Genomic DNA, 26,128 nt, shown 5'->3' with positions numbered 1-26,128 from the left:
CTACAAAGAAACACCTCACAAGTGTGTTCACAAGTTTACTCTGTTGTACACTCTTCAGTTTACATACAATATTTTACTCTGGTTATGCTGGCTTCATTCAAAAAGTGTTATAACTGAATTTTACAGAAAACATTCACTATCAATCTAACCCTAGACTTAGAAATGGGGCCAAGCCCGGAAGCACAGATCTCACATCAGAGCTGGATTCAGGCCTCCCAAAATCTGGAAGTGGACAGCTCTGCTTGGAATCATAGAAATACCTATTAGAGCAACCAGCTCATCTCCCTGCTAATGCAGGATTGTTTCCTTGCATTTACTAGTGCTTTGTCCAGTCACATATTAAATATTCTGCTGATGGGGTTTTCATCACTTTCTGAGGGAGATTATTCCCCAACCAGTTTTAGGCCCGGATTATTAAAAGCTATTTAGGCACTGCTGCGCTCAGCATCACAACACCTACCTGAGTTAGAAGCCTAAATATCATTTTCAAAAGGGATTTAGGTGCTTAGGAGTCTAAATTCCATCGACAATGGGATACAGACTCCTAAGTGCCTAAATACCTTTTGAACGTATTTAGGCTCTTACCCCTAAATACCTTTACAAATCTGGGCCAGACTGTCAGGAAGACGTTACTTCTAATTACTCTCCCTTTTACCACCCAAGGCATACACCTCCGCACACCCTTCCAGTATTTATACACGGTTTCCAGTCCCCACTTTGGCTGGCTTTTAGGACCAAATTAGGTTTCCTGATCCAGCTCCCCAATTGTCTTTGACCCTGTTTCTGTTAGAAAAACAACCAAGTCTGTCAGATTCAATGGCGGCCTAATCTTACAGCTACAGATGGGCCCGAACTATAATTGCCCAGCTATCATCAATCGGGTCAACCCGTGTTAACCAGTTTTTATCAAAATGTGTTTTTGAGTCTCTCTGTATTACAAATGTAACTGTACCAGAACTAAATGAAATATTCCAGGGGCAACAAAGAATCCTGTGGCACCTTATAGACTAACAGACGTTCTGCAGCATGAGAATCTTGCATCTGAAGAAGTGGGTATTCACCCACGAAAGCTCATGCTGCAGAACGTCTGTTAGTCTATAAGGTGTCACAGGATTCTTTGTTGCTTTTACAGATCCAGACTAACACGGCTACCCCTCTGATACTTGATTCCAGGGGCAGTTACACCACAGTCAAATAGAGAGGCACTGTTCCATTAGATGCTGCTTTGCTATGCAGCTGAATTAGGCTTTTTAGTTGCCATGTCAGACTATTTTTAAGAGTTCCTATTAGGCTAATCACAGCCACAGGTCTGCAATGACTTACACAGATGCTGAAATTTAAGTGAGGGTACGTCTACACAGCAAAGGAAAACCTGCAGCTGGCCTGTGCCAGCTGACTCAGGCTTGGGCTGTGGGTAGAAGCTCCTGAAGAGTGTGTGTGTGTGTGGGGGCACCGGTGCCTGAACCGCCCCGCCCTGACGCTCCTCTTCCCCATTGCTCACCCTTCAGGCTGGTAAAAAGTGAGAGGCCATAGCCTTCCCATTTTAAAAAGTGATGTGGCCATGGCCTCCTGCCCCTTCCTCCTCCGCATTCCTGTGCTCCTGGCTGTGGGGCTGTTTCATTGCCGGGCAGACTTCCAGGCTCGGGCTGGAGCTTGCGCTCTGGGACCCTCCCATCCCTCAGGGTCCTAGAGCCTGGGCTCCAGCCTGAGCCCAGAAGTCTACACAGCAATGAAACAGCCTTGCAGCCTGAGCCCCGCGAGCCCGAGGTGGCTAGCACTTGCCAGCCATGGGCGTCTAGTTGCTGGATAGACATACCCTGAGTACTAATGAAAGCAATGGGGCTTCTCATGTGCATTAAGCCAAGTATGTGTGTAAGTGCTTGCACACATCACTGCGGCGTGCGCGGCTTTGATCATATTGGGGCTATAGTTAGTGGAAATTCCCTAATATTCTACAGGATAGCCTTTTGTGGCCTCCTTTGCCCTGGTACCTGGGTTGGGAAGCAGATTACCATCTTAAATTCTTTATCTGCCCAAAGGTGGCTTAGGCACGTAATCCTCACTGGTGACTCCTTAGTTAGAAGCCTGGCCCATTTCTTTCTGGTGGCTCCCTTTCAGTGCTTCCCTCTTGACTGTAGGGGCTACAGATCTCTCTTTGGCCCTCCTTAGTCTCATCCTTCTCTTTGTCGTTGACGGCATATCTAATGCAACTATTGAGACCAAATGACCTACATTTCTCTTCTGCTCTTTCCAGAGGTTCTAGTCTACCTAGATGACATCTTATTTTTCCATCTCTATCCCATTCTAGGTGTTAACCTCCTGCATAGGATAGTCCTGTTTGGTCTCTATCTACATACCTATCCCCTATTGTCTTTGCTCAGTGGATTTAAGTGACATTCAAGTTGCTTCACCTTTTATTCACAATGGACATGCCATGGCATGTGGACATGACTTACTGAATTCTTAAAGCAGCTTTTCTTATTTATTAATTTTAATTATTAAATACATATAAACTATAAATAAAGAATGTACATGTTTCCTTTTCCTTTTAATGTAAACAATTGTAATGATGGAAAGCCCTAGCAATATGCACTCAAAGAAATGCTTCCAGATCTTTGAAACCAGAAAATTTTAATAAAACTACACTTTAAAAAAATGTTGAAAGCAAAATGTGGCATTCAAACCAGAAAAACACAATGTGTAAAAGTGAACAATAAGCAACACAACAATGTTAACAAAATTGTTAAAAAACACATTGCATTATTTGTTCATTTTGAAACAAAATAGTTGTCCAGCTTTGAACACTGCATTGTATTTTCAATTTTTTTTTAGTGTAGCAATCTGAATGTCTGTGCTGTGTAAGTAAAGACCCAAACCTACTCTCCACTAGTTAGAAAATAATCAAAGATTGTCAATAAAAATATAAAACAACAGTTATAACACACTGAGGCAACAGGTACTCATCTGATCTGGTAAAGGAGAATTCAAACTTCAAGGATGTGTTATCATATTTTCTTACCACTTTATTTTTTTGGATGCTCATTTCGTGTAGCTGTAGATGGTCCAGGACTTTCATTATCTTCTCCACCAGTCCACCCTTCTCGTTTTCGAAAAATAAATCCATCCATGTCAGATTGAAATGCTGCTTGCTGTTTTTTACAGTTGTAAATGGCTGACTGTATGTACGTTGCTAGGTTACCTTGCAGTGAAACATGCGAGAATTAATCTTGACATATTGCACTTGCTTTTTTAATAAAATAAAATAAATAAATAAACAAACAAAATAAAGTTTCTTCTATGCACTGTCCAACATTCTTCTATGCTCTGTCAGGACATTATATTTATATAGCTTTTACTTACATCACATGAGTCACATGGAGTTAAAGATTTACTAAGAGCTTGACTGGAGAATGCATTTGGGTCAGTGGACCACCTGGGACTGTGGCCGTGGCCCACAGTTTGGGAACCCTTGTTCTCAAGCACTTCTTACCCGCCTGTCTCTTTTCTTAATTTAGATTTTGTTTAGAAAGTCTTCCTCCCTCATATTTTCCCTTGGATCTGTTGCCTACTAATTTTACTTTGAAGTTCTTCTACATCATGTTTGAGGTACTTGGCGACTCTTCCTCTATGTTGATACGATATGCACATTTAGGATCTCTCTACACTGGGCTAGGAATCATGTTGCCTCAACTAATTTTAAACATGGTTTTAAACCAATTATATTTAAACCAGTTTACAAGCGGTTGGGTTGGCCAGCATGGAATGGTGCCAAAATATTGTAATCAATTTAAGCTATAGTTAAATAAATCTGGTTTACACACACACACACACACAATCAATGTTTGTATGTTTCTTGTTGGACAAGACCCATATTTAGAAACTCTGTGCCAGCCACTCAGACCAGCCAAGCTGCTCCTGGAGTGCAGGAGTATTGAGCTTGGGCTGAATTGAGCAAAAGTTCCAGCTGAAGTCAATAGGAGTTGTTGGTGATCCGTATCTCTGAAAATCAGGTTGAATAATTGTATTTAAACAAATTTAGTCTGAACTTGTTTTAAATCCTGTAGAAAACTGGTTCAGATGGCTGTGTTAAAGATCCAAAGTGGACAGTCTTTGAATTGGAGAGAATTTTTCTATATGACACTATTGGGATACTATACTATATTTATATTTGAGGAATTGCTTTCATAAGGTCAATAAAAATTGCTAAAGATAAACATGAGAAGTTTCAACCCCAAATTTACTCACCCTCACACTCCCCCAAAACCTGGATTTTTAACTTTTTAGGTGCTTACAGCTATAGAGGAATAAGTTTGATCAAATTCTCTTTTGAGTAAGGGATGGAATGAGCGGGGCTTTATCACAATTTTATTTGAGGAGGTGTTTGGATCAGTCACAAATGTATATTTTGTGTAAACTTCAAACTTGTCTTCAATGAGGACAAGTCCTGTCTTTGACAGGTTTGAAGAATTAGTGTTTTAGAAAAAACAAAATGACAAGGAAATCGTGTAGCCTCTGTACTAAGTACATAATGTTCCATCATTTTTTAAAAAAACTTTGAAGGTCCAGTATCCCACGTACTCACATGCATCACCTACTTACTCACTCACGCATGTACCTCACACACTCACTTGTACACATGCATCACACACGTTCACACACATATACATCACACATGCACACTCACTCACACATTAAAGCTACATCTGCCTTAATGGGTCTGGAACCTCCATGTTCCTGGCCTGCTAGCTCTCTTCATGAATGTCCTTTATATTTGTTATCGGATTGTGTGATCACTAGATTGTTATTGTTTCTCCTCTCTACTGTCAGCTATTTTGACTTTTGACACCCTTTGGCTTTTTATCACAGTTAGCCAGCAGTTAGTTTCTCTTTTTCCCCCTCCTCTCTGATTCATACGGGTGAGCGTTACACATTTTTCTGTTATTTTCCAGTTGCATTCATAGGCCTTCGTTTTCTGGCCTTTTACCAAGGATCCTTCCTCAATTGCTTTTAGCTTCTTACCCCCAGGAGGGACTATGTTACATTTGTTTCAATCTTTTCTTTTTATTTGCATTAGCCTTTTCTGTTGAGCCTGTTATTTAGTTCTGCTAACACAAATGGTTAAACTCATAGGTGGAATCTGCTTAAAAACACTCCCAGAAAATACCGTGTTACACTACAGCAGCATCTGTTTTGTTTGCTCATCACAATTTTTTTTTCAGAGAGTCACACATTAGAGATTAAAAATGCTATTGGGTTATTTATTTTAAGTACGTATACACCCCACATCACTGTGGTATCTGAATGCCTCACAATTTTTAATGTACTTATCCTCACAGTACCCCTGTGAGGCAGGGAAGTGCTGTTTTACAGGCTGAGGTACCTGGAGACTGGGAGCTAGTTTAACAAAGAAACTGAGAGCGCTACCATTACTTTTTAGGTGCCTAGAAGATCCCTTGGATTCCCAAAGCCTGGGCTAGGCCCCTAGACTGCTTACACAATGACCGGGGAGAGTTAGGCTCCTCAGAAGGGGATCCACAAAAACCAGTAGCTATATGAAATAAAACTTGTGCTTCAGCTGGTGATTCCCCCCCCCCTGCCTTTCTCTCTTACTCTTTGAAATATCACAACGAAGCCCCTGGGTGTTACATTCAAGCTAAGATCTTCCGGTTTCTCCCCAGCTTTCTCAACCTCTAAGATTTCAGGACTAAAAACAGAGTGGCTCCTATTTTCATAAACTGCCCTCTCTCCCTTGATTCTGTTTATACGGCTGCCTCTCTCTTCCTGCTATCACTACAAGCCCTATTCCCCAAAATGCACTGACACCGCTTCTTGCTAATGTTTTCTAACAGCAGTTACATTAGACCCAGTGCTTGCAAACCACTGAAATGTTGCCCAACTCCAAGGCTCAGATTTCATAGCTATCCACTATATCATTGCTGCTCAGGTAAAAGTTAATGGACCTGCTTATCCTTTTCCTCTCTCACGTTTTATACCAATGTACCACGATTGATTTCAGTGGAGTTGTTGCTAGTTTACACCACTGTTAACGAGATAAGGATCAGGACCAGTGTCTGTCCCTGTCTAGTCCCTGCTGGAGAGACTGAGAGAGCCTAGCAGAGAAATGGCAGTAAGGCTATCATTTTAGAGAGGCTTCCTGGTTTCTGTTCATCTACAACAGCTGTCAGAACAGTCCCCTGCTACAGCTCTACATCCTTTCAATCATCTGGCAGTGTATTTTTATTTCATAGATAGGATTTCTGCATCAGTTTGGTTTGCCTGCATTTCAAATTAATAAAATCTCATCTAAATGCTATTATGATAATAGGGAAAATCTTTCTTACATGCACTGCCATGGAACAAAGGGTGGGAGAAAAGGGACTTGATAAACTCGTAATAGCTTCTCAGTAAATTTAAAAAATCAACCTGGATTTTATTCCTAAACAAAGGTGATTTGTAGTAGAAAATGACCCGCAGTCAGTTTTGCAATACTGTGATTTTAAGGTGAAATCACTCAACTTAAACTTTCCATAGCAAATGGAAGAGGAAAAATATCTAATTAAAGGAAATGTTAGTTAACCAAAGGACGTCCCTTTCATAATAGAAGTTACTATGGGATTTAAAGGCACATTCTAATTATAACAGTTCACTAATTATCTGCCTTACATCTCATCTTTCTGTCTAATCCCACTTTTAATTATATAGTTCTTTTTTGGCACATTACATATCAAAAGTATTACATTTGACTAAAAATAAATCCTTTTAACTGGTGATGATAGAGAAGAAATGCTGTAGCTGCCCCCCTGAAATACATACACTGCATTGTAATAAAATGTTTTCATTGTGCTTTGAAAAGAGAGACTTGATGCAAGAGAAAAAATTGAATTTAAAGACTTGGGGCTTGTAAAGCTTTGAAGTCAGAGTGAGAAAATACTTCTAAATTACACTGCATTTTGTACATGCGTCTGGCTGCAAGAGTTTAACATCACGCATGGCTTCTGATTTGTAATCCATTGGAGCCTGATCCTGCTGCCATTGATGTTAATGGGTGCTTTGCCCTTGGCTTTCTTTGGAATAGGCTTTGGCCTTTGAACTCTGGTAATGTATAATTCAAAGACCTGAAGCAATGCTATGGCATCAGAGCTCCATCACTTATGAACATCTACTCATCAAGATCTCAGTTAAAGACTACCAAATTGGGAGGGACTTGTGTCAAACAGTTGGGGGATATGACTGAGTCAGGAGCTCTGGGTTCTGTTCCTGCTCTGCCAGTGAATTGCTGTGTGACCATGGGCAAGTCACAACTTCTCTGTACCTCAGTTTCCTCATCTCAAAATGAGAATAATCATAATTACCTTTTGGGGCTGTTGTGAGGCTTCAGTGGGTGTTTGTCAATTGCTCTGACAGAAGGTGCAATGTCAGTGAAATGTATTCTTCTTCAAATTATCATTCAAATGCATTTTCTTCCACCCGCTGTCCTTGCCTTGGGCAGGAGGTAGCAGAAAGATTTAGCTATTATGTGCAAGCAGCAGGCTCTTTTCCTTCCTTTGGGTGTGGGGGTGGTGAGTTTATAGAGTTAAGGACCCTTGACATAGAGAGAGGTTTTTTTCAAGGCCTTTAGGCTTGAATCCAAACTGCGAGCTCAGACAGACCTGTGACTGGCAAGTCCTCTGAGGAGAGACAGCCTGTGGATTAATGATGCCAATCCCTGCTCAAATTTGCATGTATCATTTACTTAGCTTTGCTCCTGATGGAATTAGGTATAATTCTTTATTGAATATTACTCTTAATGTATATTTAAGCATTAAAAATGAATACGCGCGTGTGATAAAACGTAGGAAATAATTTATAAATATCTAAAGTAACATAAGATAGAGAGTACTTGGCTGTCCTGCAAACCTGAGCAAATGTCTATATAACACTACTAGGCTTCTTCGATGTTTTATTATATCTTATTGACCTCTTAATGACAGCCTGCTAGCACCCCAGCCTGCCAGAGTCTGTTGACATTTCCAAATATATAATCGGTTCTTCAGTTTTTAATCTCTCTCCTATGTAAAACTGCATTGGATTGAAGCTTTGCATACAGGTCATCAGCCCAGATGCGATTTTTCACCCCTATAAAATTATTTACAGCAGTTAAGCATTTTTTTTTATTTTAGGTAGCCTTAATCATCTTTTTCTCTCTCTTTCTGAAGCAAAATCTTCATCAGCTGTGGATATGAAAAAATATAGATTTCTTGATAATGATTCCTTTCTTGGATGCGTTGCAGCTACTGGTGCAAGGGTTTTATGGTTTGGGGCAAAAAGCCACTGCAAGTAATAATCATCATTGTCCCTAATTAAAGTGCACTTAATTGCTCTTGCCATTTTTTTCAGAGGGGTGGGAGGGAGATTAATGCTTCTGTAGGGTCAACATTATTTAATTTAACCATTTCAGCACAGTCTTGCAGGCCTTGCATAGGCAGGCTGAATTAAGGTCTACATCCACCAGGGCCGACATCCACCAGCATTTCTTCCTCAGGAATACTATTTCAGACAAATTCTGACTTCTAGCAAAGACACTTGCCAGGCCTGACTCCACTGCCTTGCACCCTGTGGAGTCAGTTAGATCTGTGCAAAGTGGGTGCACTGCAAAATGCTTCCATGCTGATTTGTTAGCATTTTACATCCACTTTGCAGCGATCGAAATGACTGCACAAGGTGCAAGGCAGAATTGGCTTTAGTTCTTCCCACACAGTCCAGGGTACACCTACTCTGTAACACCTCCGTTCCCCCCTCCACCTCCACCCAACAGGGACTCTCAGAGCGTGGGTCAGCTGACTTGGGATTGCACTATGGGGCTAAAAATAGCAGTGCAGATGTTCCTGCTTGGGCTAGAATTTGGGCTTTGAGACCCAGTGAGGGGGAGGGTCTCCGAGGCCAGGCTCCAGCCCAAGCAGGAATGTTTACACTGCTATTTTTAGCCCTGTAGTGCAAGCCCGTGAGTCTGAGTCAGTTACTTGAGGTCTGAGACTTGCTGCCACAGGGTTTGTTTGTTTGTTTTTGCAGTGTAGACATACCCTGAATCTTGTCCAGCTCAGCCTACCAGGCACAGTCCTTGCTCTACAGTCCTCCCTAGGAGCCAAGAAAGCCTGGCTGCATTTCATTCTCTCTGCCAACCAACCAATGTGTTTTAGCCTTCCTTTTTGCAGCCGGTCTCTCTGTGGTGGCCACAGTGTCCTCATCCATGTGCACATTCGTCCGTTGGCTGATCCACACTCCTTCGGTCCCCGGCACAGCAATCTGCTAGTGCAGTCTGTACAATGCATCAGTCTGGAAATAGTATCCAAGACACATGAGGCTGCCCAGCTCCTTTTGTGTCCTGTTCCGCTTTGCCCCTGTCCCTGTAGGTCACTCACTGGCTTTGACGTGACACAGTGACTTTTGCTGAAGAGCTGCAGGGGGGCAGGCAGGATGTCTGTGTCTCTTGGGTTCCGGAACAATATTCCTCTTCTGTTCCCATCCCCTCTGCAGCTTCTTCCAAGCAGCTAAGGGAATATGGACCGGGAGCAGCCATTGGCAACACATCAGACTTACAAGTTGGGCTTTCATTGCTGCAGGGCTAGGCAGAGCGAGGGTGCTATGGAAGCAGAGAGGCTCTCCATAATGTGTCTTAGATCCATGGGATCTATATGTATAAATTCCAGCCCCCACCCCAGAAGCCAAACCCAGTGCTCTCTCTGCAGTGCCACCAGCTCCTCCTCTTAGAGGGGATGATGCAGAGAAGTTATCCTTTGTGGAAATGCCATATATAATTCTACAGGTCTTCTCCATAAGGGAGCTAACAGCCAAAGCCAAGGAGGTTTTCACCTAAGATTTCCCCTCCTGTGTGGGAGGGGAAGATATTGGCTCAAAATGAGACCGAGACTTGCAGTTATCTAGCACTCATAATCTGTACTGAAGACAAGTGGAGTCTGCCCGTATACAGAGGGGGATTAAGAATTGATCGTTGGTTATGGGCCTGTTCAGAGGAGGTTCTATGTCTGGGCAGTGGGACAGAGCACTGGTTGGCGTGCATCAATCACAACTGATAGCTACTATCCCACGGATTGCAGAAGGCGGACATTAGGACCCAAGGGGATGAGATACTGAGGCTCTGAGGAGCAATAACTTACAATGTAAATTTCCTTGTACCAAGGCCAACATGTCGCACTGAGTGACTGCTCCCAGGCTCTGCCTCCTGCAGGGTAACCATATCTCACACACCCTTTCTCCTCCCCGCTTGGAGCTGAGCTCCTACATTTTGACCATGAAAGGCAGAGAGGCGCTGAAGTGGAGGGGCACATATTCCCCTCAGTGAATAAGCCTGAGCATCACTTACTCCGTTTTTCTTAGAGCACATTTCTATCCGTCGTTGTCACCGTGAAATATCACAATTCCATAACACACTAACAAACAGAATATTTGTTTTCATTTTTCCTCACTTAATTTCTTAACTAATTCAAAGTGAATCTGCTTGGTATTCAAGCGGTGAGCCTGGCTGCCCTTTTAACAGATTACACAGAAACTTTACTACGCTAAACCACACTACATGCAATTTCATAATGTTCTTCAACAGATCACTAGTACAACGGCCTATGGGCACCATTGATTCTAATGAGACTTTGCTTAGTAAGGATAATATGCTGCTATGTAGCATACGGTGACAAATACCTATTTCCGCTGAATTTTGCATAGTGATAACAATATGCAGTGCCACTCTGTAGAGTAACCCAATATGGTTGATACAGAGTAATAGTATGGTGGCCTAGTAATCTCGCTGTCTAGTAGTTAGAGCAGGAGACTGAGGAATCTGGTGTGGGTTCCCGGGTTTCCCAGCCATGCCACTGACTCACTGTATAACTGTGGGTAAGTCACTTAGGTGACTATTTCCAGAGGTATCTCAGCACTGGCCTCAATATGGATTTAGGTGCCAAACTTGAGACATGGAGGATCAGAGCCTCAGCTGGTATAAATCTGCACAGTTCCATTGACCTCAGTGGTGCAACAGTGATTTACACCAGCTGAGGATCTGGCTCTGACGTTGGTCCTTAACCTCTATATGTGTCAGTTTATCTCTTTGAAAACTGGGTATTGTGAGGCTTAATTTTTTATCAAGCTACTCTGAAGGCTTTATATGAAGGGCATGAAAGGTATGATAGTATGATTAGTCTGTTTAGTTAATGAAACTCAGCTGGCATTCCATTCCTGGGGCAGGGGGAACCGTATGTTAAAAGGACATAGGCATGTAGATGACATTACCTACAATCATTCAGAAACCACCAGGTTCTATAGCTCTTCCATAATAGTCTTAAAAACCAAGGAAAGCAGATACAAAGCAGGGAATCATGTTGAACCACACTACATGCAACACTTATATTTCATAATGAAGTTAATGAAGCCTTTCTAGGGATGGAGGGGGGATAGTTAAAAGGACATAGCCATGTAGATGACATCACACTTAGCGAATGGACCCATGGCTGACAACTGCTGGGTTCCACGGATGAAATACCTTGTTACTGACACTCAGTGACACCTTATGGCAATGGTGCTGGAAATGGTTTTGCCCCATCCACACTAGTGGTGGAACTAGTTTCAGCGCTGGTTCCGCAGGACCAGCTGTTGGCCATGGGTCAGCTTCCTGGTATATTTGGTGCCTTCAGCTAACCAATTCAGTGTTAAGGCACCAGTGCCATCCCTGTGCAATGAATACAATATGCCACAGTGAATACAATATGCAAGAGCACTCACCATTTTGAGGACGAAAGGACCTGATCCAAAGCCTGCCGAACTCAGTGGGAGTCAGGTTGTACATGAGAGGCAATACCAAGCACACTAGGGTATGTTAAGAACTGAGGCAGCCTTAAACCTTTATGCATTTAAGTCATGTCCTTAACATCATTTTATGATTTGTCTTTGCATTGAAGCCCATGTAGACATATTTTATATTTAAATGAGAGTCCAATTGCACAGTCTGTAGGCAGGCAAAACTCTCATTGTCTGCAGCAAGGCTGAGATCAGCCAGTCTCTCTCCAGAGAGAGAACAAACTAAATACCAGCCAAATGCTACATGAAAACAGTATCATGCTTTCCCCCCGAGAGCCCAAGAATTCCCCTCCCTCCCCCATGGGCTTCCAGCTCTGGGGTAGTTTTGGGGTGTGGGGAATTCATAATAGGGTCAGGGGTATGTCCACTCCCGGCAGTTGCAGCCTCTAAAAAAAAAAAATCGGCAGGAAATTTCCATTGTGAGATAATACTAAACCATTTGTTTCATTGAAACCTTCTTCACACTTTGAAACAAACAGACAAACACGCCCCCCCCCCCGATGAAGAGTTTGGCATTGGATGCTGGAGGTGTGCGAATGACAGCATAGCTGGGAAGACCCCTTTCCTTTCCTGTATTCTCCCTATGCTTCTCCCCCAGCTTGGTGGAGTCGTCTTCAATTCCCCAGTCTCTACACTAATTGTTGTTGGCCCCACCTCCTGCTTGTTCCAACGGGGCGTGAACATCACCCCTTTCGCTCGACAGAATGTCCAGGTGGAAATTCCACAAGCTGGAGCTTGTGGAGCTTCCGGATCTCTCTGAACATTCAGACAAATTGTTATACAGTGTGATGTATTCCCTGCACATCCCAAAGAAGGAGTGTATCCTCAGCACTCCTCAGCACCTTCTGACGGACACACTTTGCTAAGATACCATGACATCACTCTGCAAGAGCCAAGGAGACACTGTTTAGGATCCAGGATTATTATTAGTTATAGTATCTAAGTGGAAAAAAAGAAAGCAAGTAGAAGGATGGAATAACAATTAAAAATATATATCTAGAAAATCTCTCTCTTTATCAAGCTGACTAATTTTCCTTTGGGGTCCCTCAGTTTGGAAACCCACGGTGTCACATTGTTGCAGTAACCACATCAGAGGTTTTCCTTTAGCAAAGCTACTCAAACTAATCATCTGCAGGCCAATTTGGCAATTTCACAGCTAAGGTTAGACTCGTGTTACTTTGCAATCAGATGTAAAAAGTTTGCCAAATGGCTTGAAAACTGAAACCAACCTTCGCCTCAGCTTGGAAAAGAGGAGACTAAGGGGGGATATGATAGAGGTATATAAAATCATGAGTGATGTGGAGAAAGTGAATAAGGAAAAGTTATTTACTTGTTCCCATAATATAAGAACTAGGGGCCACCAAATGAAATGAATGGGCAGCAGGTTTAAAACAAATAAAAGGAAGTTCTTCATACAGCGCACAGTCAACCTGTGGAACTCCTTGTCTGAAGAGGTTGTGAAGGCTAGTACTATAACAGGGATTAAAAGAGACCTAGATAAATTCATGGAGGTTAAGTCCATGAATGGCTATTAGCCAGGATGGGTAAGGAATGGTGTCCCTAGGCCTCTGTTTGTTAGAGGGTGGAGAAGGATGGCAGGAGAGAGATCACTTGATCATTACCTGTTAGGTTCACTCCCTCTGGGGCACCTGGCATTGGTCACTGTCGGCAGACAGGATACTGGGCTGGATGGACCTTTGGTCTGACCATTCTTATGTTCTTATGTTCTATAGTTATGTAACTTGTGGGGCAAGAATTTTCTACACTGAATCTCAGTTCCAGTCAATGTATATGGTCTGTCTATGGAATTAAAAGATAGATTCACTGCCCACACGTTCCCTCAAAACAATTGTTTGTCTTGTTATATTATTTGAAATTAGCACTATGTGTAATCCCCCATTTGACTCCTCAGTGGATCATGATGCCCCACAGCTTGTTACATATTTCCCAGTATGTCCTGAAAACTGGAGAAGATTAGTAGGTAATTATTTGCCCCATCTAAGTTTATAAAGCTGTCCCTGATAGTCTCCTCAAATCTTGAGAAAGTGTAACTGCCACATTCTTTGTGTTGGACAATGTTAAGAAAGTATTATGGATGTCGTTTCGCATTGCTAAATACATACAGGTGGACATTTCCATTTACACTGAGCCTGATCCTACTCCCTATAAGGTGTGACTCTGCTCTGAAAACTTACTCCGTACGAAACGGTGCCCACTGCAGAACTTGAGAGGCTGTGGTAGCACAACTTGTCTGAACGGTCAGGATGGCCTTTTATGGTAATGGTGGTAGTATGGAGCAGAGCAGCCTGAAGGAAACAGCCCCAAAAGAAAGTCCAATCTCTCAGAGAAAAGACAAACCTTTTTAATGAGGAAATGTTGATGCATGAGCCAAGGCTCATGTAGGGATCTCCCATGAGGTGTAAGCTATTCCTCAGAAAAGGAGGCAATAGCTGAGAGAATTGGCATGGTGAATGGTTGCAGAAGGACTGTGAAGAAGTTGGAGGACTTTCATACACATGCAAAGGACAAACTTAGCCAAAGGGAACCAGAGGAGGCCCAGGTAGCTCAGAACATCCTGCTCAAAAGTAGCCATGCGGTCTGTGGTCTGGAAAGTATCCAGATAAGCAATTAGAGATGAAGTAAGGAAGAAATTAACCATCATTATGCCTCAGCTGGTGCCTCTTTTGAACTCCTTTTGATGGCCCAGCAGCCAGAGGAGGAGTGAGGTACATCATCTCCACCTGCACATCTCAGCTTACACCTGCCTAAGCCATGAATAACCCTAGTGCCTGCCAATCAGTCTATAAACCCCCTCCCACAATTCTGAAACTAGGTTGTAAGCACCTATCCCCCAAACCCAGTTATCTGCATGTGTCCATGCAAATAAAGCCTGTACACAAGTGTTACACATGCCCTGCCTCCTCATTTCGAAACCCCATGTGTACTAATTTCCCACGGCAGCTCAGAGCAGGAGCTTATGTGGATATTTTAGTGGGCGAAAGGATATGAAAAATATAGCCCTTAATCTCTTTGCGCTGCAGTGTAAAATATCTATGATATTTAAATAGTCTGCCTCCCAGGTGTATGGTGGGAAATGCTTGTAAAGGTCCCTAAGAGCCTCAGGTGAAAGGTTCTGTACTGTAATCAATTAACAATAATTAATCTTCCTCTATTTAGTTATTTTAAAATATTCCTTACTTGTGTTTGCTTAGATACTGCTGCAGTGGATCCCCTAGAAATATCTTAAATAGGCCCAATTATAATAAGTATATTATTATCATCAACAATAAAAAATAACTATTTTTGTACATCTATAACTCTTTTCACTCCAGGATAGCAAAGACATTTACAAACATTAACAAAGCATCACAACACTCCTGTGCAATAGGTAAGTAGTATTATTGTACCAGTTTTAGAGACTGGCAAATTGACATCAAGGGAAGTTAAGTGATTTGCCTAAGATGTTTCAATCAGTCAATGGCAGAGCCAGAAGCCAGGTCTCCTGACAGGCTGCAAATGGCAAACAAACCTTACACTTCGAACATTTGTCTGTCTTCCTTGGTACGGTCACTATCTCACTTCCTTTTAATAAACATGTACTTGAGAATTTGTGCTAATTATGTAGATTTATTTACAGGGGGCCACGCTCTGGCCTCGGATAATTATGTGGGGCTTTCGTGGGAATCAAAGTTACATGTGCATCCAAGGGCAGAATTCAGCCCTGGGTGGATTCAAATACAAACATCTGAGCACAATCTTTTTGTGTGTGAACATGTTTATTTTTGAAAAATGCCACTGATTGAGATTGAAAATGCCCTGTGACCATTTGAAAGGTTAGTGGCCATTTTTCTATTACACTACCAGCCATTACAGAATCCCCAAATAACTTAGTGACTGCACCTATTCTTCATAATATATCCAGCTGGCTCATGAAAACCAATGAATTATTCTTGATTTTAGGGCAATAACTACAAATATTTCAAAGTGAAAAGGAATTGACCCAACCTACTGTGCACATTATTTATTCAGAGGTAGTACAAAAATGAGTCCCTGATGTTACTAAAACAAATCCTAATAAGTACAGAGAGCATCAATTACAGGCTTTCCTTTATAGTCCTATATATCTCCTTTCCTTTCTAGTGACTGGATCGCATGCAAAGGTGCACTGTGCTGGCTTTCAAATCTATTGAGCTTTCATAATTATAACCCCTATTTTAACCTCTTTTATAAGACTTACTATACTGATTCATATTAAGAGTTCTGAATCCCAGCCTAGCGTATGAAAGTATACTTTACCTTATCTTTAAAGCTTGCTTATTATAAAGCACACATAAAAATGGGAAATATTAAATAGTCATAATATCTTGCATATAATACACAGCGTACAGAACGTAAGTTAGAAGTGATGCAAAGTAGATCTTGTGAATTTTACTAGGAATTTTGTTTTAAGCTTTGTAAATATTCAGCATGCACACTTTCCAACATAATTAAACTAGAGAAATATTAATTGCAGTTGAATAGTTAGATTTTTTTTTGTTCTAGTCTGTATGGAAGGTCCTTCTATTTAATCAGAAAGCTTGGAATGATTCCTAATCTATCATAAAATTTTTTAAAGACATGATTAATCCCATTGTTTAAATTCTGTTTTATTGCTGTAAGAAACTCTCATAAATGATCCTGCACCTTTCTCTGTGATCATTTCCTTCTAAAGTAATATACTAATTAATTTCAATTAAATATATGTAAAGGAAGATATATTTTGAAAAATGCTTCTCCCTTGCCATTTGTTAATATATTGAAAAAGTGTAAACCTTGGAACATTTAGCATAGAAAATATTCATTTTTGGTAATTTCTCCTGGGGGCAATTTATTAAATGAAAGGCTTTTAACATTAGCTAAAAGCAGCCCTGTAAATCATGGGTGTCATCAAACTGCTTCATCACTTCATTAATTTAAAAGATTATTATATGCGTAACTGACATAATTTTGAACAATGTTACATGGTTAATTTATTAATGTAGAAAAGCAGAAATGACATGCTGAATTGATTTATTATTATAATTGTATAATTTTAGGATTTTTCTCTGTGACTTTCAGCCACAGAGCAAAGGATTCAGGGCCATATTATGTGATTGATTTTTTTAGGTGAGAACTCCTTGTTGATTTCTGTAAGGACTCCTGCTTAAAAAGAGATGGTACAGTATGTCCCCTCAGTCTCTCGCTGGTGATTCGGTTTAAGTTTTCAGCCCTTAAAGTGCTCCGCCTGACAGTAACTCCTGCAATTCAATTAATCGTACAATGATTTTCTAAAAGTTGAATCAAAGGTCTTTTTATTGTTTTAATCCTGTTTCTTTTAATTACCATGGTCAGCCAAATGTGCATACAAATCTCTTCATACATACAGCACTAGATGCTCAGCTGCTGCAAATTGGTGTCGCTCCACTGAAGTCAACTGAGCTACTTTGATTCACACCACCTAAAAATCTGGCCCACAGTATTTTTGATTTAATTATATTTGTCAGTAATAGGTGCTGGCTTCATGTGCTTGCTGAAAATATAAGATATCACCTCTTTTCTAAGCATTGCACAGAAAGCACAGTTGAATTTATATTTAATAATATAATGCAATATTATTCATTTTAGATTGAAATTATACATGGTCCCCAATCCTGCAAATACTTCTGGGAGTGTGAAATTTATCCGTGCGAGAAAGGGCATGTGTGGTTGCAGAATTGGGGCCAGGTAAATAATGTTGCCCACTAGGATTTTTAAAGAGAATTAGGCGATGATTCAATTAATCATTTAATCACATGCTTAACTTTAAGCATATGCTTAGGTGCTTTGCTGCCGCGGGGCCTAAATTAAGTGAGGAAGGTCCAGGCCAGGGGTTCAAAGAGCTTTGGTCCAGTCCTCCAGTCTTTACTCAGGCAGAACTGTCACTGAAGCCTGAATGGTGGCAGGAGGTTCAGGAACCATCATCACAGAAGCTAATGTTGCAGGCTTGCTTGGAATGTGATTTCGTAAATGGCACTAACCGTTAGGCAAGGGTTTTACAACATGTTTGCACCATTTAACGAAATGAATATTTTCATCATCCCTGAGCTGTCTGTATTGCTCCAATTCTGCAAACGCTTACTCTTACTCACATGAGCCCTGATACAGGAATGCACTTAAACAGTCTTAAGTACATCCTTATTCAGAACAGCACTTACATATGGCTTCGTTTTAAGCATGTGCTTAAGTTCCATGGACTTCAATGGGCCTTATGCTTATGTGTTGTCCTAAATAGGGATGCATTCCAAAATTGGAGCCCTGAGTAGTCCCAATGAATTAAATGACATTACTAACATGCTTAAAGTCAAGCACATTCATAAGTGTTTGCAGGACCAGGACCTGAATTCTCCTGCACGTCTATGGCAAATCATGCTCAAGACTCAGTTTCCAGGGCAGCAAGTATGCACAAGGTCAGTGAAAACCAGTCTGCACACAGCATCTCTGCCATTGCATTTAATCGCTGGTTTTTTTAATGGCCAAATCTAAGGCTGATAAAAATTTGCATAGACTGTCATGAAGCCACTATTAAAGCTTTATAACTACTGCTGAATACACTTCACTGAAATGCATTTGTACCAACACTCTCATTTGCATGTTGCACTCCAGTCAAATCATTGGCAGTTAGAGAAGTGTAGGTCTGATGTGAACCCCGAGAAGAGCAGGAATTGTACTACGTATATTGGTAACATGGGATGTGCTAGCTCTTCTACTTACTGTAGATTCATGTTACTACTTAGCTGTATTTCTTACTGCATTTGGATATCTTCAAAGTGCTCTAATTGCTTCTGAGTGAGCATAGTTTAGTGGGTATGGTAATAGTCTGGAAGTCAGGAGTTCTGAGCTCTAATCTCAGCTCTGCCACTCACCTATTGTGAAGTTCAGTTCATCTCCCTGTGCCTCGTCCCAGTCTTTGTCTACAAAGATGTGGTTGTACAGCACCTTTAAAAGGGTATTTTTCTTCCCTGTAATCGTACATATGCAATACCTTGAATTTATGCAGTTTCCAAAGGGTTGCAAACTGTGTACATAAAGGAACCATTTCACCACTGACATGCCGCCATCTCTAGGGTACAGAGTGGTAACCATATGGTCAATCAGAGCACAGCACACTCAAGAGTGGGGGAAGAGGGAAAATTTTGGCCAGGAATGCTGGGGGCAAACCCAAACTCTTATGAAAAGTGCCATGTGGTTTTTAATACGCATGCACTGAAGACAGGACCTCAGATTTTAAGATCCTAACCTCAAGTTGTAAATTACTCGGAGGGGCATCTTTCATGCCATAATGTATCTGAGCCTCACTAATGTATATATTTCAGTGTTCACAAAGCCAGTGTATATTGTAAATCTACAATTATCTCTGGCATGTGTGCACAGTTGGCTTTTATTTTTGAAGATGTTCATTTTTTATGGGTGTCAGCAAGTACATGGGGAAACCATTAGGAGATAAAAAAAGAATCCCAACCAAATGTTTTCTTTCAGGAAACATTTATTTGCACTAGAGTGTCTCATCTAACAAAGGTCCACCATCTTTTCCCACAACAGACAGGAACTTGTCTGCATTAGCATTTTAAGAAACGAATCCTAAAGACTCGCAAGTGGTGATAAGCTGTCATGAGAAGGATTGATAGTTCTTAATAGATCTCTTCTCACACAAGTGCAAATGACTGTCTTTTCATTTATCACAGGCATTTTGGTCAAAACAAACTTTTCTTATGTTCACATAACCCTTAAAAATTCTCAGTAAAGCAAAAACTAAGGGTATGATCCCACTCCCACTGAATTAATGGCAAAAGTCATAGTGACTTAACTAGGAACAAAAGCCCTACGTGAGTGCAAATTAAATATCATACTTTTCCTTAAGTGAATGCAAAGGATGATTTCACAAATATGGGGATGAAGAGGTGAGAGTAGCAAGACAGTGTGTGAGAGAGTGGAATTGTATGTGTGTAGAGAGTAAGATTTTAAAAAATACATTCTGTACAGGGCATAAAAAAGCTCTTTTTTTTTGGTCTGACTTGTGTTTTGTATTTAGTGCTGCAGACATCTTCAGGCTTTATTACAGATTACACGTTGGTAGTCACAATTAGTAACTACATCATTCTGTTATATGTGTGACACTCACAAAATCAGAGAAATATGTGAAAATGGAAGTACTCTATTAATGTAGTTGGTGGAGATTATCTGCAGCCGTTGTATTGTTGTCTCAGTGTCTGCATTCTGTCCTGTGGGATTATTTACTTTTAGGAGAAGTGAAAGGTGCTAGTTCAGTTACACATCTCTGCTTAGGAAAGATTCCCAGCTGTGTCAAATTACGTCTACCAGTTTGAAATCATACTTGTAAAGAGATTTTAAAGCTTTTTCAGCCCAAACTGTAGCCTGCTAAGGACATGCTGCAAAGAAGACAAAACATGCTTGAATTAAAAATTGGACAGCTGTAAATGTAATGAATGTACCATTGGGCCTCTATGCATGTATGTAACATTCAGCTCTATGTAGACAGGTGCGGGTCCCATGGACTTCAATGGGAGTTACACCAGTTTATCACAAGGGCTGAATCTGGACCATTATGTATACTGAAATCTCCTAACAACCTACCACCCAGCTGGTAATCCTGCCTCAGATCTATTAATGGGGGAAGATTTTTCAAAGGTACAAAGGGTAATTAGGGTGCCTAATTGTCCCTTGTGCCTTTGAAAATCTCCTCCTTGGTCTCTAACCTCATCATGTGTGATCTGTGTCAGGGCAGTTATCCATTCCCTGCTTCCCACTGGAAACAGAACCTTTCTCCACCAAGATACCTGAAGGTTAGGGTGTCTGATGTCCCATCTCTCAAGGAGGCAAATGTTCTCTGTTCAGGCATTGGTTCTTAAGTGAGAAGTTAATAAGACACCACTAACTTATTTGTTCCTCTCAAGATGGATGATGAGATACCATATGGACCTCATTACTTCACCCCCACTCGGGTTCTTCAGGTGCCAGGACTCTTTTAACGCGGTCACTTAGCTGTGCTCTCTCCAATTAGCAGGATCACCCACGTCTCAGGAGTTAATAAGCTCTTCACTGGCATGGCTACTGTGGCCAGATCCAGACTGTGTGTCCAAACCAAATATCTCTATTAGCAGGGGAAGATGAGACGGCTATAGTGGACCCCTGTGATGTTCCCCTGTGAGGGGAAAGTAGAACCTGGCTTGGTTCCATACTCTTCAGTCCACAATTGCACTGTTGCACAAGTGAACTGAAAGCCAGGCAAGATGTAGACGCATCACATTCTATGACAGGACAGAGGACTTAACCAAAGCGATCATCCCTGAGCCAAAGAGGCTATTGCCCCTTCCTGAAGCTCTATTAAAGCCCTTAATCCCCCACGCTGGCAAATTAGGTACCAGAAAAGAGCTGGCTCGCCAAGGTAATGATAGCACTGGATCCCACAAGTGGTAGCAGCCACTGGCTAGCTTGTGAGGCTCCTCAGTTCATTTTAGCAAGAATCACCAAAAGAGAGCGTCCAAAAATTTGGAAAACACACACACGCACACACCATTACCAACTGCTCGTATTATCTCAGCCTCCAGCAAAAGTTAATGATATTGCACTTCTTATTTTGGACTTTAACATCCATGTCCATCATGATGTGCGGTCAACCCCTTCCTCTGCTGCCCTTCTTCACACCCCAGCTCAGCATCCATACACTCTGGTCCTCTCAAGTGTGGCTTCCATTCTCTTCCCCCTCCCTCTCCATCTGTCTCTCCCTTTCCCCCTTTTATTCTCTCTCTCTCCACCACCTTGCTTCTCCCTTTTACTCCCTACTCCATCTTTAGATGCCCCCTTTAAAAAACAATAGCAAATCTTAAAGTCACAGATACAAAACATTGCAGTTGCTTAGAAAGATCAAAACTAAGGATACGTCTACACTATGATCTAAGGATGTGATTTCATACTAGGTCTCCTTGAGCTAGCCCAAGTATAAATGGCAGAATAGCCAGGTAGCGGCAGTGGAAGTATGCCTGAGGCATGCTGACTACACACCCACCAGTTTCAGGCAGATTTATGCTCGGCATGGTTCAGCTGTGTCTTGATTGTAGCTACCATGGCTACACTGCTATTGAGTTAGCATATGTGTACTCAAGCAGGGGAATCATGCCCTTAGCTCCTAGTGTAGGCATAGCCTTTGAGTCAGATCCTCAGCTGGGATCAATTGATATAGCGCCAATTTTCTGTCATTTCACCTAGATATTTTGGGGACTTAAATTGTCTTCCCCAAAGAGCATGAGTCATCCCTTCTCTATCTCCCAGCACTCGGAGAAGCAAGAGGCAATTGGACACACTGTGAATTGTCTGAGGGAAACTGGCACAGCCACCAAAAGAGGGGATGGCCAATTCACTAAAGAGATGTGTTGTCTGAGTGTTTCTCATGGACAGGTTTTGCTGGTGAGGCTTGGCCCTAGTTTAAAGCTGCCCTGCATAGCAGAGTGATGATAATGGTAGCACTGCCAGCCCTCCACTGGGGGTGAATCCTGCTTGGGCACAGGTGCCAGGGGCAAAATTTCAAATACATTCAATACCCAACATTTTTCAAAGGTTTTCATCAGTTGTACTTAAAGCTATTAGAAGTAAGTAAAAGCAAAATATAACAGGCACGTGGATAATATTTTCATCCTCCATGCTGACATCTAACATTGCCTTTGTGAGCCCTCTGAGCAGAGGAAGCTTGATATGTTAGCTCTGTTGAAAGAGAAATCTTTGTATGACCCTTTTTCACAAGGAAAACATTAGGCCTATGAACTTTTCTCAGGGTTTATTTTAGACCTGAGCCACGTCCATGGATTATTCATAGATATGTAAGGGCAGAAGGGACCATTAAATCACCTCCAGTATAAAAAAGACCCAAAGGATTTTACCCAGTTACGCTTGCATTGAACCCAGGTACTCTCCCAGGGAAAAGACTACATGCCCATGGGGGTTTGAGCAGGAAAGACTTTGCACATAAGTGGGTTGAGCAGGGAAACATTTCAGGCACACTAACTCCTTGAACCTCAGCACCGAACAAGTCTGCTTTGAAAGGTCCTTGTTGCTCCCTCAGTCCATACTGCCACCCCCCCCTGCCTCCCTAGACAAAAACAATTCTGAGAGCCCTAGTTCTGATGCCCTCCAAGAGGAACCAGTACAGGCAATGTTTCTCAGATCTCCAGGAGCACTTATGCATTGTAGAGACTTATGCATTGAAGGCTTTTCCTTGAATAGTGCTGTGCATAATTCTCTACATTCTGAAAATGGGCATAAAACCATCTGTGCACATAACAATGCATACAAGCAAAAGACTCCCATGCATACAGATATCTGTGAAGAATACCTTAAAAATGGATTGAATAAGCTGCACAGTGTCCAGCCCTTGCTCCTGTTTGTTGCTACTTACTTCCCCAGACGACTGCTTCAGAGGTCTGTTCCAGGGCCTAGGCAGTTGAGAAGCACTACGCATAGTCTGGGTCTGCTTGGAGGAACTTCAGATAAGAGATTCTCTAGTGAGCCTTCAGTGTGTACATCCTCATGTGAAGACTATGGAGCTGGACAGCTTTTTTAAGGATAGCCACCTCCATGCACTGAATGAAAGAGGCTGTGGAGAAATTGACATGCCTTTGGACAAACATATCTATGACAGTTTGCTCATCGCTACTGAGTGAAGAATTAAATACCTTGGTTTCACTTAATGAAAACAAAGCCAGGGAGAGACTACACGACATGCCAGGAGCAGAAAGCCTGGGAGAAGGAGCTGCAGATCAGCAGAGAACCAGAGACCCTGTGGAGACTTCAAGTGACCTAGTGTCTTTGCTCTATAATTTTGTCCCATGTCATTCCGCCTCCCCCAATACATTCTCTTCTAAAAGCCTGCAGAAGTGACTGCAGGTCTAACATCCCCAATGGGCTCTTTATAAAGTAGCTATAGGCTGAAGGTGCATTTTGTAAAGCTCCTCTCCAAAGGCATTGTTCTGGGTGCCTCCTCAGGTTGCAGGGATGCTAACTGCTCAGGGGAAGCAGAGGTTAATTAGGGAGCTCAGAGGAACAGAGGGAAGCTGGGGAACCAAAGGTAGCAACTGTTGGAGTCGTGGGAGGGGCAGAGAGCAGTGCACCCTGCAGAGCTCCTCAGCTCTGTGCAGTCTCTTGTTTCCAAGCACCTACATAATTTCTCTCATCTCAGTTCCTCAGCCCTTCACCCTTTCACTGCTCCATTCCCAGTTTCATTCTTCTTCCTCCTAAAAAACCAGCACCCCTGCTGAATAACCTTCTAAAATACTGCTGCAACTAAGCTCCCTACACTCTCTTTACAACAGGAACTCCTGGTAGGGTGACCAGATGTCCCAATTTTATAGGGACAGTCCTGATTTTGGGGTCTTTTTCTTATATAGGCTCCTAATACCCCCCACCCCATCCCAATTTTTCACATTTGCTGTCTGATCAACCTAACTCTTGGACTGTGCAGCTGTTACGAAGTTCTCATTAAGGCCATTAGCCATGTGGACCCTCCAAAATCCAGTCGCTCTTGACACTTTGTAACACAATGCTTAGGAAACAAATACCGAACTAGGGCCTCATCTAGCGAGTTTTTCCATTGACTCAAGTGGGTGCAGGTTTGGGACCTAACATGCTATTATTTTAAAACTGACAACATCATGGAAATGCACCATCAAAAACTTTCACTGAAAATTATTACTTAATATTAAAGTTAAAATCTATGCATACCAAGGAGAGTTAAAGATTAAAAAACCCTAAACATTTTAAAATATGAAAACAACAGTTATGGGAAGGTAGGTAAGTATTCAAACACTCTCACAGTTCATCTTAAATAGATGTTCACACCTGTAAAATATTACATTGCCCATTAAAAAACAACCTCTACTCTACCCCCACAACTCCAATAATTCAGTGTTTTATATGTGACATTTTATTTCTTTCAAAAATTATTTAAATGATTTTCTCATTTATTTACCCCAAAGCTGTTTGATTTTGCAGGGCTTTGTCCCTTTCTTCACTGAATGCAAGCTACAGGCTGGGTTTTTTTTTTTTTTTTTTGTTAATATAAGGGTGTAAGAAGCCCTTGAATTGAGAAAATGAAGTGTATTATAGGGATAACCCCTCCTCCCCCCGAACACACACACAGATGTTTCTCTCATGGCGATATAGTGAGTCAACAGTAAAACACAGAGAGATCTAACCATTCCCTTTCAGAAGTAAATGCCTGACTGCATTTTACAAGGCCTATTGAAATCCATGGGAATTTTGCCATTTATTTCAATGGGAGAGGAATCTTGCCTCAAAATGGCAGGCTACCAAGCCATGTGCGCTCCCTATTTTGACTGAACTGTGCAGAGGACTGGCAGCAAGCCTGAGCTCCATGTATATCACTAGAAAAGATTTACTGATTGCCCTTAGTGTAATGACTGGTTTAGAGAAAACTACGCCACTGCTACCTAGTACTTCTTGTTTCCACGTTGGCCATCAATAGGCCTCTTTAATGCTTATTCAACCACTAGGAGTGATGTGTAGCTGAAGATGCACACACTCTCGAGGTTAGGTGGACCCACTTTCAAATTCTGTTATTTTTGAACTTGTGCAAAACCAAGAAGAGGATTGAAAAACAAAATCCAAAAGTGTTAGGGCTTGTCTACACTTACTGGAGGATCGACGCGTGGCGATCGACACATCGGCGGTCAATTTAGCGGGTCTAGTGAAGACCCGCTAAATTGACCACAGATTGCTCTCCTGTTGACTCCTGTACTCCACCAGATCGAGAAGAGTAGTTGGAGTGGATGGGAGAGTGTCTCCCATTGACATCGCGTAGTGTGAACCCCGCGGTAAGTAGATCTAAGCTACGTCGATTTGAGTTACTCTATTCACGTAATTCAAATTGTGTAACTTAGATCGAATTTCCCCTGTAGTGTAGACAAGGCATAAGTTAGGAAATAGAAAGGAAGGGAAGGATTAAATCAAAAGTTCTGCCAGGACGTAGTCATAGTGATTGAATTAACCATGGACAGAGCAACTTCAGGGAGTACTGAGTTTAAAGGATTGGAGCTCCTGAAGACAGCTGGCACTCAGCTGGTGAGGCTGCTGGTTTAGTGCTGTTCTAGTGTATCCTATAAACTAAACCAATGTGAGGGTTGTTGGGTTGTTTTTTTTTTTAAGTGAATTGCACAGCAAGTTTTTCCACATTGCATTTAAAAGCTGATCAATTCCCTAA

At 41.7% G+C, this 26,128-nt stretch overlaps 1 long non-coding RNA gene across 1 annotated transcript in view; it reads right to left on the bottom strand.

The window, feature by feature from the left end:
• Positions 1-2,965: 2,965 nt before the first annotated feature.
• The window catches only part of LOC120400747, a 48,122-nt gene continuing 24,959 nt past the window's right edge, over positions 2,966-26,128 (bottom strand). The window contains exon 3 of the long non-coding RNA XR_005596037.1: positions 2,966-3,199. This is a non-coding gene — a long non-coding RNA (uncharacterized LOC120400747). The remainder of the gene's footprint in view (positions 3,200-26,128) is intronic.

This window comes from Mauremys reevesii, linkage group 3, assembly GCF_016161935.1.
Source record: "Mauremys reevesii isolate NIE-2019 linkage group 3, ASM1616193v1, whole genome shotgun sequence".
In the NCBI taxonomy this organism is placed as follows: Eukaryota; Metazoa; Chordata; order Testudines; family Geoemydidae; genus Mauremys; species Mauremys reevesii.
This window is presented reverse-complemented; position numbering and strand designations above follow the sequence as displayed.